Source organism: Nuphar pumila, chromosome 13, assembly GCF_984573655.1.
Source record: "Nuphar pumila chromosome 13, dmNupPumi1.hap1.1, whole genome shotgun sequence".
Taxonomy (NCBI): Eukaryota; Viridiplantae; Streptophyta; class Magnoliopsida; order Nymphaeales; family Nymphaeaceae; genus Nuphar; species Nuphar pumila.
Window position 1 is genome coordinate 5,432,550 of NC_143261.1, and position 16,671 is coordinate 5,449,220.

A 16,671-nucleotide genomic window follows, 5' to 3' on the forward strand; every position below is an offset into this window, starting at 1 on the left:
AAACTTTGTGAGATACAATGTGAACCTCCTATTATTGAAACCCTGTAACTTTGTAAATACTGTACTAAATTTGCTTATATAGTATGAAATTTGAGAGACACCATGCAAAACTCCTTTAGCAACGGATTTTCAAGGAGATCCAAAAACATATGGCGATCTGCGTGAATTTCTGTATATTCGCATTCTTGTTGAATCACATATAAAATCATTTTTGTTTATTTTGTTTTTTTTTGTTTGTTTCTAGAAAGAACCGTAACATTTTTCTTTCTAGAACCCTTAGCATTTTCTCTCTCCCCTTCTTGTTATTTTTTTTGCTGCATTTTGATGAGGTTGTGGTTCCTTCACATTGACATCTCTGGTTAGGTTGAAAGGTGAGTCCCATAAAAATAAAACTATATGTGCATAATGTATTATTTCATATCAAACTTTTTCATTTTTTGTAAATATGAGCATTTAGTAATGAAAAATGATCGTATTGTACGACAAAAATGATGTGTTTCTCAAAATGGCCCAGATTTTTCACTATTCTCTCCATGTTCAAAATCGTAAATATTCGGTTTTCAAAAGTTCTTTTTACTTTACATGCAGACTTCCTAAATATATGTGAATTTTCTTTCAAATATGTGACTATTTTCTGCAAAAACAGTCTATGTTCTCAAATCTGTATCTCTTCAATTCAACATTAAAAACTTGTGTTTTTACAGTCATTCAAAAGTTGAGATAAAGACCTGTAACTTTCATATTTTGAGTCATAACTAAAAACCCTTCTCGATTCTTGTTTTTGAGTTCCAAAACCGAAAAGAAGCATGCTTTGTAGATTAAAACAATCAAACAATCTATCTTTCAGATGTTGTTTCGATAAAAAATGAAGGATTTCAAAAAGACACAATAAAGAACAAAAGAAATAGACAGAAATATCTTTTCAAAGACATCTAAATCGCTGAAAAATGATGAATGAGTGCAAAAAATAAAGATAAACAAGCGCGATTATGCCAAACCCAATTATTCTATGTTATTTTTTGACTACTTGCACTAAAAATAAAAAATAATAAAAAGGTAGACAGATCGATGTGTTAGCTTTTTAATGCCACCAAGATTATCTTGATCTCATAAACGATCTGAGAAAAACATCCTATGAAAGATAGACTTTTTAACTGTATCACACTATTTTTTTTGCAAACTTGATGAAGTTCGCATAAAATATAGGAAAAAAATAACCAATGTTTGCAAGGATGACGAAGTTCACATATATTTTATGCGATGATGAAGAAATTCATATATATTTATGCGATTATAAGGAAGTGCACATATATTTTATGCGAGGATGAGGAAGTTTACATATATGCGGACTTCGTGTGGTCTTTCACATAAAATATATGCAAACCTTCTCATCCCTGCATAAAATATATGCAAACTTCCTAATCCATGCATAAAATATATGTAGACCTCCTCATCCTCACAAATATTGGTTGTTTTTTTCTTATATTTATGCGGTCTTTGTGAGGTCCGCAAAAAAAATCATGTGAATCTATATTTTAATTAGCGGGTGCGATAACGTCAAAAAGTCTATCTTTCAGAGGATGTTTCTTCCAAACTGCTCATCAGATCAATGCAATATTGGTGGCATTGAAAAGCTAAAGTGTCGATATCTCTGCCCTTTTTATTGTTTTTTTTGGATTTCTAGTGCATGTGGTCGAAAAATAACGTAGAATAATCGGGTTTGGCACAACTGCATCTGTTCATTTTATTTTTTCAAAACATTATTGTGGATTATCTCAACACTTGTTCATCATTTTTCAGCAATTCAAATGTTGTTGGAAAGGTATTTATGCCTAGTTTTTTTATTCTTTTCTATATTTCTCCATAATCCTTTAATGTATGAGTAAAAAATCAGTAGTAAAGTCTGTCAAATGATATATTGTGTGGTTGGTGTAGGCAATTAATGATGACCTCTAAAAGGGTTAAAGTACACTACCATAGCACTGATCACACTAATTGGAGATCTATATTAGTCTCCAAAAATAGTAGCTTTAACAAATTTATGGCTTTGATGTCTCGTAAAACCGGTTATATGAAAAAGTTATTGAGTCTCTAGTATAGTTATTCTCCAAACATAGATAGCCAATAAATATGGATAGATGTTTTGGATGATAATGATGTAGAATTAATGTTATTTAGTGGTGACACTTACTTAGTTACTTACAAAGCTGAACAAAAATTCGTTCATTATAAAGTTAAACAAGTAGTTGAAAGTAATATATAAGAAGCAGTTGATGAATGAAATGATGGGAATCGTATGGAGAATGTGCATCTATTTCAGACATAATTTGGCAAACATCAAATTATCCCAAGCAATGAATGATATTGATGTCCCAACCATTGAGCTTAGGCACACAAAGGGCATGCAGTTGCCCGAACTGATTAGAGATATAGATTTTTGACATACAAGTAATAAATAACTTTTATAAATAATTGATATTGTACATAATCAAAGGATCACTATAGAGGATGTTGAACCACATGGGCAAACTAGTGCTAGTGATTTTGATTGCAGTAATGTAGATGGCATACAACCTTCTAGGATAGATGACAAAGCTAGGAATAAGTTGTTGAACATTGTAATTTATGGTTGAGATGTAGGTGTGATGATGTATGTTATATTTTTATAGTTAATCTTGAAAGTTGAAAATGCAGGAATATTACATGTATGAAAACAATGAAAGCGATAATTATGATAAATTTTGATTTAATTTATGCAACAAAATAGTTAATTAGTGGTAGCAGCAATGACGTAGGCAGTAGAGAATCATATGATATCGATGATGATGACTATAACACATCTGCTGAGCTGAACTCAGAAACGATAAGAGAGGACCAAGACACTGATGACATTAAAAAATAATGACGATTAAAAATGTTGCACAAAAGGCAATTGGAAAGTCGAACCATTGGTATGTTGTATAAGCTATATGAGCATTTGTTGGGCAGTATAATTGTTTTATATTTTTACACTAATAAGATGTGGTTGAACAAGTTTTTGTTCAATGAATTATCATTTAATAAAGAGCAATTAAAAATCATTAAAGCAGAGGCATTTCAATTATATGACAAGTTGCATAACGAAAAACTTAATAATTGTGAATGTAACACCCTAATTTTTAAATCCCAAAAGTCATGATTTTGTTTTTGAAATATTTTTAATCACTTTAGCAAAATAGCAGCGAAAAAATTTATCAAGACTAAAACTTGGCATTCTACTTCTCGAATACATTCATAACCATACAACATTTGAATTGGAAATCAAACATTCATAAATTGAATTTAAAAGTTCATAATTGTCCAAAATTATTTATAAATATCTAATTAACAAATGAATTTAATTATCAGAGTCTGAAGCAATTAAGATTACTCTCAATCCAAAATGTCGGAGGTTTGGGAAAGGTATGACTCGATCCCTGTCACAACCTCCCGCCATCATATGTAAATCTACTCACTTCCTGAAAAACATTAAAAATAAAGGGTTAGACATACAATGTCTCAGTAGAGTAGATTTATACCGAACAAGTAAAGCAGAATACGAAAGTAGAAATTTCATCTAACTTTTCATACACCTAATCAAATTAAATATAGAAGAATTTAACATGCATTTTAACATCTTAAGTAAGCATTCTATTGCAAAAATAACAAATATGCATTATTCATTCAAACTTAAGCAAGTAAAATGCACGAATAGTTAAAAATGCATGTACTTACCAATGCATAAGCCATTCATATACATGAATCGATTCTTATTTTAAATTATTTTTTTTCTTATATGATGCATGCCATGCCTATCTAATGCACAATCATTTAGGTTACAGTTTTTAAGAGAACCCTGTGGATACAAACACAGGCAAAAGTCTTGTGTCAGGGCCATAGCACAAGTGATATTTTCAATCAAAGGGTAGCTTTTATCCTGGTCAGGCACCATTCGCTAGTGTCGGGTGAGGGACACAAAGAGCGAGAAAAGTTTTCACACTACCATCCCGATGCATCGAACTTTACTCATGAGATTCTATATCCTTCACGTTGCAGTCTAATATGGAGAGTTCTCCTATCTTTGCGGTTGGAGAGGAGCAACCTTTCATTCTCAAAACAATACCCACGAAGCCGGATTAGTACCACTCACCTTCTCTTAATGAGTATCAGTAATTTTATATTACATGTTTAACCATTAATCATTTGTTTACATGCAATATCCATTTATCAATCTCATTCAATAAATTTGGCCACTTCAGGGCCTAAGGATGCATTTTCAAAACCTTTGGTTTGAGAACATGGTACATGTTTCATTTCTTTCAAAATCGTGCATGGATGCGTAACAATGAAATAAAATTTCTTTAAACACTAGATGCATCCACTCATTCACATATCATTTGTATAATGTACATTGCAGTCATACGTAAGGATTTGTAACATGTTTATTATCATACAACATTCTTATTCATTCACATAATGGACACTTCGGTTCAACCACTCGATATAGGCCACGGGAACACTTGTGGCTTAATGTTTTTATCAATGTGTCCCATGAGTGGACACTTACATTTCTTACAGCAAACCCATACCTCTTAACAATTCATAGCATATAGACATCCATTCAAAACAGCATGCATTCACACGTATAGTTCTCGCAACAAATAACTAACCAGGATTGATACCAGATTTCTATCTCGTAAAAACTCAACTTTGTCCGATTGTTATAGAGTCTGCAAAAAAAAATCATTCAATGGTCAGAGCTAAACTTTTCACAATTTATAAGAAATCTTTTCAGCGTTTTGATGTCGCAAACCGTTCATAAAAATTCATTCGTATGAGAAAGTTATAAATGTTTTGGTGTAGACCTGTACTTTTCTATTCCGACTGTCAATGCTTAGTACATGAACAAAGCTAAAAAATTTATAGTAGATGTGAAATTTTGTTAGCTTTCTAACACAATAAACCGTTCATTAAAACTTCTTTGAACGAGGGAGATATGAGCGATTTATCAGTCGGGTGTCAGGCTAAAAACATGAAATACTGGGTATATGCAATCGAGTGTCGCCAAAACGGGTCACCCAAATCCATATCTCTGAATTTTTTTGCATGAGTTAAATTAAACTTTTTTTGAGATTTACACTGCACTAAATTAAAATAATCTCAAATAGACAAATCTTATTTTCACATCTGTTTGGCCAGAAAACAGACCCGTCTCTCATAGGGCTTATTTTTCAAAAATAATTTCGATAAATTTCATAATAAAATAAATAAATCATGCATTTTTTCTAAGAATAAAAAAAAAATTATGTAATAATTCCATAATATCAGCATGCACCTACACTATAATTTACAATTAAATTTTGCATGAACTTAATCAGACATATCATAGTTTTTAGTAAAATTATTGATTTTTTTTTAGAAACCTGATAACATAAAATACGTAATTTCTAAGGAATTCGATCATAGAAATTATTCAAATTTTTACAAAGCATCTACAATAATGTGATCTACTAACCCAAATCAAATTTTGTAAAAAAATAATTAGATAACCTAAGTATTTCAAATTTTTATGGCTTTACTTTATGAGAAACCAATTTTTTAGGAAAAATACAATTTCTAGAGGAGTTTTCTCTCAAAAACCTGTTCTATTTTCATACTCTGATAGCCCTAATCCAAACCCATGTGTGGGAGGCATGGTTTAGGGTCTACACTTATGAAAAAATGATGTAATTCATGCCTACGTATTCTGTTCTATGTGTAGAGCATAGAACCCCTACCTCTTTTGGCAAAATTTGATCCAACAAGCGTAGAATGCTTTTCTTGCACAAACTGACCATTCCATATATACCACAGCCTCGAACATGACCTTCTTATGTCCCTTTCAAATACGTGAAAGTCTCCCTTGCTGAGCCAAGGGTGAAAACACCAAGAGTTTGGTTTAGGGAAAAGGAAGAGAGAAAGAATTTGGGAGAGAGAAGAAACTTGAGAAAAATAAAAAGGAATCAAATGGGAGGGCGTGAGCCCCTCCTCCCTTTTTATAGACTCTTAGTTAGGTCAAGGGATGGGTCTAATCTCAGCCCTTGATCTAATCTAAGCTTAAGTTTCCAAAAATAACCTACCTTCTTCCTTTTCTTTTTCCTAAATTCCTTTTTCTCTTTTTTTTTTCTTGTTAGCTTAACATATAATATATTATGTACATTTCATATTTCATAAGACATTATATATACCTTATATCCTATATTAGGAGGGAATGGTTGGTCGACCCCCATGGGTTGACCCCCTTTTCATTTTTGAAAAATTTCAACTTTCTTGCATGGCAAGCAAGTTGACTAGGTAAGTTTCTTTTTGTTTTGTTAATTTAAGCATAGTGTATAACATATATATTATATATTACATAGTATAATACGTATACTTTAGGCTACAAAAGTAAGGAAGGGGTGGTCGACCCCCATGGGTTGGCCCCCCTTTCCATTTTTCATAAAGATCAACTTGCTTGTGACTTAGTAAGTTTTATTTTGTTATTTTGTTTTTTTTTTCTTTCCTTTTTCCTTTCTTTCCTTCTTCCTTCCTTGGTCCAACCCCTTCTTAGGCCCTTCTAGAGCTCTCTAGGCTAGATGCCCCCTTATGGGGCTTGGTTTTGAAAAAAGGAAACTTTTGACCTTTTTATTCCTCTTTTTAATTTTTTTAACTTTCAATCTAAATTAATTTTAAAGCTTTATTTTCTTATTATAATTTAAAGTTTAAATTGGATGCCACATAGGATGGGATGGCTTACCTATGGACTCCTACCATTTTATTAAATTTAACTAATTATTTGAATTCCATTCCATTAAATGAAATTCCAATTTAATTCAAATTAACTTCAAATAGAACTTTATAAAAATTTAAATATAAAATTACATGAAATATAAATAAACTCAATTTGGATAGGCTTACATGTAATTAAATTCTATTTATAAATTTTTGAACTCTCATATATTTAAATTATTTATTTTAATTATCCCTTAAGGGTTAATTCAAATTTCTCAAAAATAATTTTTGAAACTTTTTGAACTCAATGGGGTCGATGAGACCCTGGGGCGTGTAGGATATTTTTTTTCAAACACTTAAACATTTTTTCTAAATCCCACAAACCCTATAGCACAATACTTAAGTCAAATTATCATTATGAAATTTCTCTTTTAAAAGTATCATTTTCTAAAAAATTCATTTCAAAAACGATTTCTACCAGGGTCGACAGGACCTTTTGTTTTGAATATTTGATTTCATTTTGGTTTTGTACATTAGATTTTAAACTAAATTCAAATTTATTGAATTCACATTGCATGCACATCAAGTTATCCTAAATTCATCTAAAATCCCATTCGACTTTATTTTGATAAAATTTATCAGTTATTTTATTAAATTTTATCTTTTTTAGAAATTCAATTCTGAATGCGAATTTCACTTAAATCAACTTTAATTTTTTATAGGATATTTCTTATATTTTATTTTAGACTAATTTACATTTTTACACTTCTTTCTCATAAAATGTATTATTATTATTATTATTATTATTTTATTCATTAAAAATATTTTGAAGAATTCACAGATATTATTTTTAGATTCAATCAAAGGTTCCAAATTCAATTTCAATAAAATATACAAAATATTATATTATTTCAAACTTCAATTAACATTCAATTAAGTCTTAATTTAGATTTGAATCAAACTCAAATCAAATTATAATATTCGAGACATATTTATTAAATCCAAATTCAAATTCAAATTCAAATTCAAATCCAAATCCAAATCTGATCCAAATTTGAATTTCTAATTCAAAATTCAAATTGATAAAATTTTAAAAATTGAAATTGAGATTCAATAAGTCTCTGAATTGAAGTGTACACTTAATTGAGTCCTGACTAATATTAAAAACTCAAATTAAGTTTTAGTTAAGTTCAACTTAAACTCAAATTAAATCCGATAAAAATCAAGACCTTGATTCAAAATAAATTCTCAACTTGAAATTTATTCTGAATTCTAATTAATACTTGAATTATAATTAAATTTCTAGCTTAATTTTGAATAATATTTTAGCCTTAAGTCCACTATTGTTTCTCATAAAATATCAAAAAATTATGGGTTTTACCGTGAATATTTTTAGTGGCTAAGAATAGGCTCAAAACAATCAAAAATTACTTTCGATAAAAGATTTAATAATCTTCAGCATTGTCACAAGTTTTTGAAAGATCATGTGATCAAGAATAACAATAAAACAAAATTCGTGAAGAGCTGCAATAATAGAGTCATTGTTGTATGCATGGAAAAGAACATGCAAACTATGGTTATTTATCCCTCGAAGATCCATTGCATAAAGGTGTGTAGAGCAACATTCTTTCAAGTAAAGAAGTATAAAAACAAGCATATATGTGGTAGATTATCGAACAACCTTGTAGTAGAAAAAGTATCTTCCAAGTTGATTTCAGGTGTTATTCACAAACACATGCACGATAACCCAAAGATGAATCGAAGAGAAATCATGAATGATATCAGTTATGAGAAAATAGTGAAGGTTACTTACAAATAAGCCTGATGTAGATGGGAATGAATGAGGGAGGTGCTATATAGTTTATTCGAAGAGTCCTTAAGGATGATTTCCTCCTATTTGGTTTATTTGATGAAGGCTAATCGATTATTGCTAAGGTATTTTCAGACCGATCAGAAAGATTGATTTAAATAACTATTTTTATCCTTTCATTCATGCATCGATGAATTTTTTAAAGGATGTCCTCTAGTTCTTATGATAGATGGTACATTCCTAAAAAAATTATACATGGGTATATTATTGTCGTCCCATAATATTGATCATTGTGGTGAGATGTTTGTAGTAGCATTTGCAGTTGTAGATAAGGAGTTGAATGATTCAAGGGCATGATTTTTCTAGCATGTAAAGAAAGAGTTCACTGTCTTCGACGAATATAAAAAGAGATTACAATTTACAGTTATCTCAGATAGGCATGGAAGGCTGAAGCATGTTGTCCCCCATACAACTTATATGTTATGTTGAATATTGCATGAAGCACTTTACAAAGAACTTTGGTTTACCACTTAGTGCACTTTAGTGGAATGCAACCTGAGTAGACATGAAATGATAATACAATTATTTTCTTAAAAAATTCTAGGAGCAAGATGCAGTCATATACTATTATATTGCTACTGATGTGGATATGAAACATTGGGCTAACAGTCACTTTCCAACAAGCTATAGGTGTTTAATGTCTAATATAGTAGAGAGCTTCAATGCATGAATTCTCGCTATACGTGACAAGCCCTTAATTCCTCTCATCTCATGCTGATGAAACTTTTCAGAAAAAGAAAAAAAATTGGAGAGCAAATGATAGGTGTTGTGATGCCTAATATAAAAGAAAAGATAGAGGAACTGAAGATAAAAGCACAACAAATACGTGTGCAAACAGTGTATTACCACCATCATCAATACGAAACTCGTGATTGATCTCACAGTTACGGCATTGATCTTGACTAGCAAGAATGCACTTGTGAAAAGTGGTAGGTGTGATCATTGCAAATTTTTTCCCTTCCTCTTTTCCTTTTCCTTTCAACCTTTTTCCCTTTTTGAGGGGGGAAAAGAAGAGAAGAGAAAGAAAGAAGGAAGGAAACTCTTTTGCAAGGTCTCACTTGACCTTTATTTGAAAAAATATTTTGAAAAATTACTCGCCTCCATTTTAAAATTTTGCGAGAAAATGGAGAGACAGACATTTTAAAACTTTAAATAGGATGCCACATAGAATGGGAGGGCCCACCTATGGACTCCTATCATTTTATAATTTCTAATTAATTTTTGAAATCCATTCCATGGAATTTAAGTTAATTTTTTCTAAATTACATTAAAATGACTTGTAAATTAATTCAAAATTCACATAAATTCACATAAATGTAATTTAAGTAAATTCACACCTAAATAAATTTTATTAGTTTATTTTTAAAGATTTAAACATCTTAATTATTTATTTTTAATTAATTTAACTAAGGTTAAATCCAAATTTTAGTAAAAACATGATTCAAAATTCCAAATTCACCTTAAATTCAATTCAATATTTCATAAATGAACTTGTAAATTCATATGAAATGCTACTAAATGAAATTTAGCTTAAATTATCATCTAAGTAAATTCTCTTAATAAATTTCTAATATACCACATTATTTAAATTATTAAACCTCATTATTCTTTTAAGATTTCTCTTGAATTTCTCAGAATTTCTTTCTAAAAAAATCAAGCTCTATAAGGTTAGTAAGACTCTGAGCGTGTAGGGGTTCTTTTCACTTATAATTTTTTTTCTAAACCCTATAGCATTATCATTATGAAAATTTTCTTCTGAAGTTATCATTTTCTCAATAATGCCTTTTGAAAACGATTCTTACCTGAGTCGGCAGGCCTTGTTATTGTACTGACTATTTGATTTTAGTTTTGTATATTAGATTTCAAACTCAAATTAATACTCGATTAATTCTTAACTTAGATTTGAATCAAATTCAAACTTAATTATAATGTTCAAAACATATTTATTAAATCTGAATTGAAATTGAAATTTGACCAGAATTCGAATTTCCAAATCAAAATTCATACTGATAAAACTTCATAAATTGAAATCAAAATTCAATATGACTTTAAATTAAAATATGCACTTAGCTTGAATCCTGACTAATGTTAAAACTCAAATTAAGATCCGATAAAAATCAAAACCTTGATTCAGGATAAATTTTCATTTGAAATTTACTCTGAATCCCAATTAATACTTGAATTATAATTAAATTTCTAACTTAATTTTGAATTATATTTTAACCTTAATTTATTATTATTTCTCATAAAATATCAAAAAAACTTGAGTTTTACAAAACATTGACATTGGGATCAAATGAAATAGTTGGATGGTTAGGTCACACTACTAATAATGTGAGGGTTGGATTAAAATTCCATAAGAGTAACCTTCAACTTGCCAATAAAAATAAAAGGTTAGCATGGATAGGTTGTACAACTAAAAGGAGAAGGAGAAAAGGAAAAATAAAGAGAAAACAATAAAAAACTAACTAACAAACAAACGCTTGTAGTATTCACATGTATCCCCACCATTTTGATTGATCAGTCCCTCCTGTAAGGCATGGGGATCGATGGACTACTCAGGGGCACAAGCCCATTAGGCGACTTGTGTCACTAGGAAGGTTCTTTGTAAACAGCTTGTCCTTACGAATGGGTCATATACGTGATTAGTAAATACATGCACACACATACAAATCAAACATGATGCTTAAGCTGACTCTCTTAATAAGTAATAAGAATGTGGACAATTTGCGTTCTGGTCGGATGTAGCCAATATCATTCATATTCAATTAATCAGATGTTGGCTAAATAGATTCAAATTCAAATAGTGAAAAGTTCATGGGTTTTTTTATATATAAACATATTAGGATTTCCATCAAATTTGGATATTTGCAAAAAGTCAAAACCATATCTGCTTCAGATTATAATTATGTATGGTTTTTGGCTTACCAAATCTGACTAAAAGAGTCATAATTAGATCCATTGCCATCCCTATCTTCTCTCTCTCTCTTCTTCATAGGATCTTATTTTAGTACCTTCCATAGTTTTTCTCTCTCATAGTACCCATGTAAATCTTTTTTTTAACGTCCTCATAAAATCCCATGTAGGTAGCTTTCTTAATTTCTTTCTAGTATAATATGTTTGCACCACAAGCAATTTAATAAAATGAGAATAAAAAATCAGAACACTGTCTTTTTTATAAAATGTTGTGTGACATGAGTATTCTAATATTACAATACAACTAACTTATGATTTCCTAATGCTTTTCATTGCTCCTTTATAAGTAGAATAAATACAAATATAGATAATAATTATTATTATTATAATATGAGGGTTGAGTTTGAATCCCATGGGCGTTATCCCTATCTTGCCAATAAAATAAATGAATAAAGGTTAGCGTGGATATGCCACTTGTTCTATAGCTGGAAGGAAGAGAAAAAGGAGAATAAAGAGAAAATGGTTAAAAAAAACTATGGCATGCTCATGCATGTGTAGGCCTGCAAACGAATTGGGCTCGTAATGAGCTTGGGCAGTTCAAACTCGACTCATTAAGAAAGCAATTGCTTGGGCTTGGCTCTGGCCAAGCATTGGATCAGTTCGAATCTGGCTCGATCAGGTTGAGATGCTGAAACCATTTAAAGAAAGCATTTTGAAATGTTTGGTGGAGAGGGGATTGGAACCCAACACCTCTTGGATGTAAGACCAACATGTTTATTTGTTTTTTACCCAACAAAACTTGCCCATGTATCGGTGCTAGTGAGCTAATGAAGCTTAGACTCGAGCTTATTTAGCCCTGATCAAGTTCCTCTCATTTATATATGTCAAGCCTAGGCTTGTGTTCTAGCTTGACTCATTTATGTAGTCAGACGAGTTCGAATTGAGCTTAATTGAGCCAAACTCGTTTCCAACTCGGGCTCATTTGACTCGTTGTGGTCATGGCCCACATGAAGAAGCAACAATAACGAGAGAGAGAGAGAGAGAGAGAGAGAGAGAGAGAGAGAGAGAGAGAGAGAGAGACCTATCACCACAATCTCTGACAAATTCCTGGAATGAGAAATACCACCATTGAGAAAACAAAATATCCAGTTAATCCCAAACAGCAGAATCGGGCGTGGTTAGGGAGAATTCTCGTTCCTACACTTTCCGGCTTATCCAAATGCACCCTGTTTGTTACTGGCAGCATTGGCCTTTCGTATGTCCTGATTATTTCCCTAGCTAGGAACCGGAATTGTTGGAACTGCTCATCACATGTGATCGTAACCCGTGTTGATCTTGTTAGAACTTGAATGTTGGTAGCTGCATACGTATTAGATTTAGCATTCCTGGAAAAGTTGGCCGCGCGGTAGTTAATATCGTGGGTCCTACCCGTGTAAGAGTCCTGTGAAGAGGTGAGAAGAAACGCCTTTTATCACCTGTCTTTTGCCTTAATGTGTTGGGTGTTCCTTGCTTACTTTGTATGAAGCAAAATTACAAGAATGTCCAACTGCTTTTGATCAATCGCTTTCCCCTTATTTAAGGATATACCAAGTAATCATAAAAAAGGTGAAAATTGAGAGAAAAAATTACATCAATGTGTAGTAGGCCCTCTCTCTCTCTCTCTCTCTCTCTCTCTCTCTCTCTCTCTCTCTATATATATATATATATATATATATATATATATATATATATATATATATATATATATATATATGTGTGTGTGGGGGGGGGGTAATATTAGCTAATAATGAAGGTAAGAAACTAATTGAGTAGAAATCACTTTTTTCGTCAAAAATTTCTATTTTTTTTGTAGATCAAATGTGATGGGCGTGAACTACATGGTTTGTTTAGTAGTAAACTTATTTTGAATCATGTGATTATGACAAGTAATTAGGGTTTTAAAGGAGTTAAAAAAGCAATGGCCTACAATGTGCCAAAATTTCATAACTCAAAAGATCACATTTTTACATCAGAAAAGTAAGATCCAATGCTTGATCCTTAGCAAACAAACCATGTTGAACACATCTATGTGATTAGATTGCATTGTTACAACTTGCACCTATGATTTATATCTCAATAATGAGATAAAAATCATAGGTGCAAGTTGTATCAACTCAATCTAACTATATAGATGTGTTCAACATGGTTTGTTTGCTACAGATCAAGCCTTGGATCATTCTTTTTTTATGTAAAAATATGATCTTTTGAATTATGAAATTTTGGCACCTTATGGGCCGTTGATTTTTGGACTCCTTTAAAAACTAATTACGTGTCATAATCACATGATTCAAAACAAGTTCCTACTAAATAAATTATGTAGATCATATCCTTAATATTTGATTTATTCACTCTCTACTCATTAGTTCCTTACATTCAATAGTAGAAAATATTTACCTTTATATATATATATGAGTAACTAGAAGATGCTAGAAATATTGGCATTTCCAAAACCTTTTTTGCAAATCCAACCATGTGGATGTGCTTGACATGGTGAATTTGCTACGAATGAACCATTGGATTGTGTATTTTCAATGAAAAAAATGTGATTTTTGAATGCTTGAATATTTATAAAGATTATAAGTCATTGATCATAAAGCCGTAAACTATCAAAATCAGGTTTTATAAAACCAAGCATGTAGATCACATCCATATGGTTAGATTCAAGAGAAAAGAACAAAAAATCCATGAAAATCATGGTTCACACATTAGTTCTCACATTTGAGTCTCTCTCTCTCTCTCTCTATATATATATATATATATATATATATATATATATATATATATATATAGAGAGAGAGAGAGAGAGAGAGAGAGAGAAAGGTAAAATATTTGCTACCAATGAAGGTAGTGAACTAGTGAGCTAGAAATCATATGTGCAAGTTGTATTGACTAAATCCAACCATATAGATGTGTTAAAAATGGTTTGTTGGCCAATGATCAAGCTTTGGATCATGCTTTCTGATGTAAAAATATCATCTTATCAGTTATGAAATTTTGACACATTATAGGGGGTCATTTTTTGACCCCTTTAGAAGCCAAATTACTTGTCATAATCACATGATTCAAAACAAGTTTTCTACTAAACAAACCATATATATCACATCCATAACATTTGATCTACAAAAAAGTAAAAATTTTTAAAGAAAAAAGTGATTTCTAGTCATTAATTCCACACACACACACACACATATATATATATATATATATATATATATATATATATATATATATATATATATAGAGAGAGAGAGAGAGAGAGAGAGAGAGAGAGAGAGAGAGAGAGAGAGAGAGAGACTTTTAAGTCTTAAATCTTGTCAAATTAAGCGGAACGCTATAAAGCCCTCTCATCCACATTGAATTTGGGGTGACACAAAGAATCATGAATTTAATGAGGGATCATACTAGTGGTTTTACGAACACCCCAAGTATATATCCAAGTTTCATGGGGCTTTTGGCACTCCATCTAGCAGTTGGAATTTGGAAAACTAAGGAAATACCTGAAGTTATTAGTTATCCAAACGCCAGCTGAGAGCGGTTGGTTCTACAATGGAATCAAAACTAGTAGAGGGTTAAAAAGTGGGGTTTCCCTATTTTCAGATCCCTTGAATAGAATTCATCCAAGATGGGTTATGAAAGTCATTTTGCAAAAAAAAGATCAGCAAGGTGGGGCTTTCAAGATATGGTCTTCAATTTCATTAATTCCAAAAAAAAAAAAAGAAAAAGTCAAAAGAAAGACATGGTCCTCATCCTGTTTCTTATCACCCATCACAAACATTGGATCCCACTATGGTCCCAATCACAGCAAACACCCGTACCTTGTTGCTTTTACGTTTCTTTGACCTTGTCATCTTCTTTAATAATTCAAAAACTATCCACTCTTTTTATGGTTATTTCATCCCCATTCCTTTCATGACCAAACTGGCCTTCCAACCACATTTACCCCCCCCACATGACTGAAACTGCCCAACATAGCCTTTTTTTATTCATATTTGTCTTTGATAAAATGACCAACATATCTATTTTTGAAATCTCAAAACCTAATTTGTTTTTTTTTTAACTTAACTATTACTTGAACTCATTCCAAAAACCTAATTTTCTTTACCTTTCCAAAACCATGGAGATGAATCTTCTCATTGCATGAGTACATTGTCAATATGCTTAATATGTTTTAGATTAGTAAACCATTGGTTTGAGTACTAATCTACCCATCTCAATGCTTGAAACTTTTATTGCATAATGAGGCATGGTTTGCAATAAAAAGGTGAAAGTTTCATATCACCAAAATTGATAGCCAAAAGTCATGGTACCATTCCATGAGTCCATGTCATGATGCGTCCAATTTGTACGTTACGAACTCAATTTGCACTCCTTTCATGCTAGCGTAACGTTTACTCCAAATAAGGGATGGTACCATTCAATTATTTCGATGTGAATCATGTGGGTCGACAAAGGACCATGAGGAATGGTGCATGGCTTTGTTTCTTATGGAAATTGCACGGTAACCGATCTCATATATATATATATATATATATATATATATATATATATATATATATATATGAGGCCGTAATATTCTACCATGCAGCAGCCATTTGTTTCATTCCCGCATCCTTTAAAAGAAGCTCTATATGGTTTCACTTGTGCACATATCAACATCGAGGGTTCGGTTAGACTCATCCCCAATTTTTCATTAAATCTTATAATGCAAGTTATTTTTTATCAAACCTGACCTTATAGATAGATTCAACGTCGATTTAACAAGAATTGACTCTTGGATTTTATTTTTTTTGATAAAAATATTATTTTTTAATCAGAAAATCTTGCATTTTGTCAATCGTTGATTTTTTTATTGCCAAAAAAATCCTGCATACAAGTAGGATTTAGGCAATTTAAATGTCCATCTTAACTAAATAAATGATATAAATCACTGAACAAAACAACTTATATCAATGACATTCCAAAGAGGGGTACGAAGATAGGGATGACATAGGGGATGAGTGCATTGAGGGATGCCAATTTGACCACACATTGAAAATAGGTAAATATAGAAAATGCCCTCTCTCTCTCTCTCCATATGA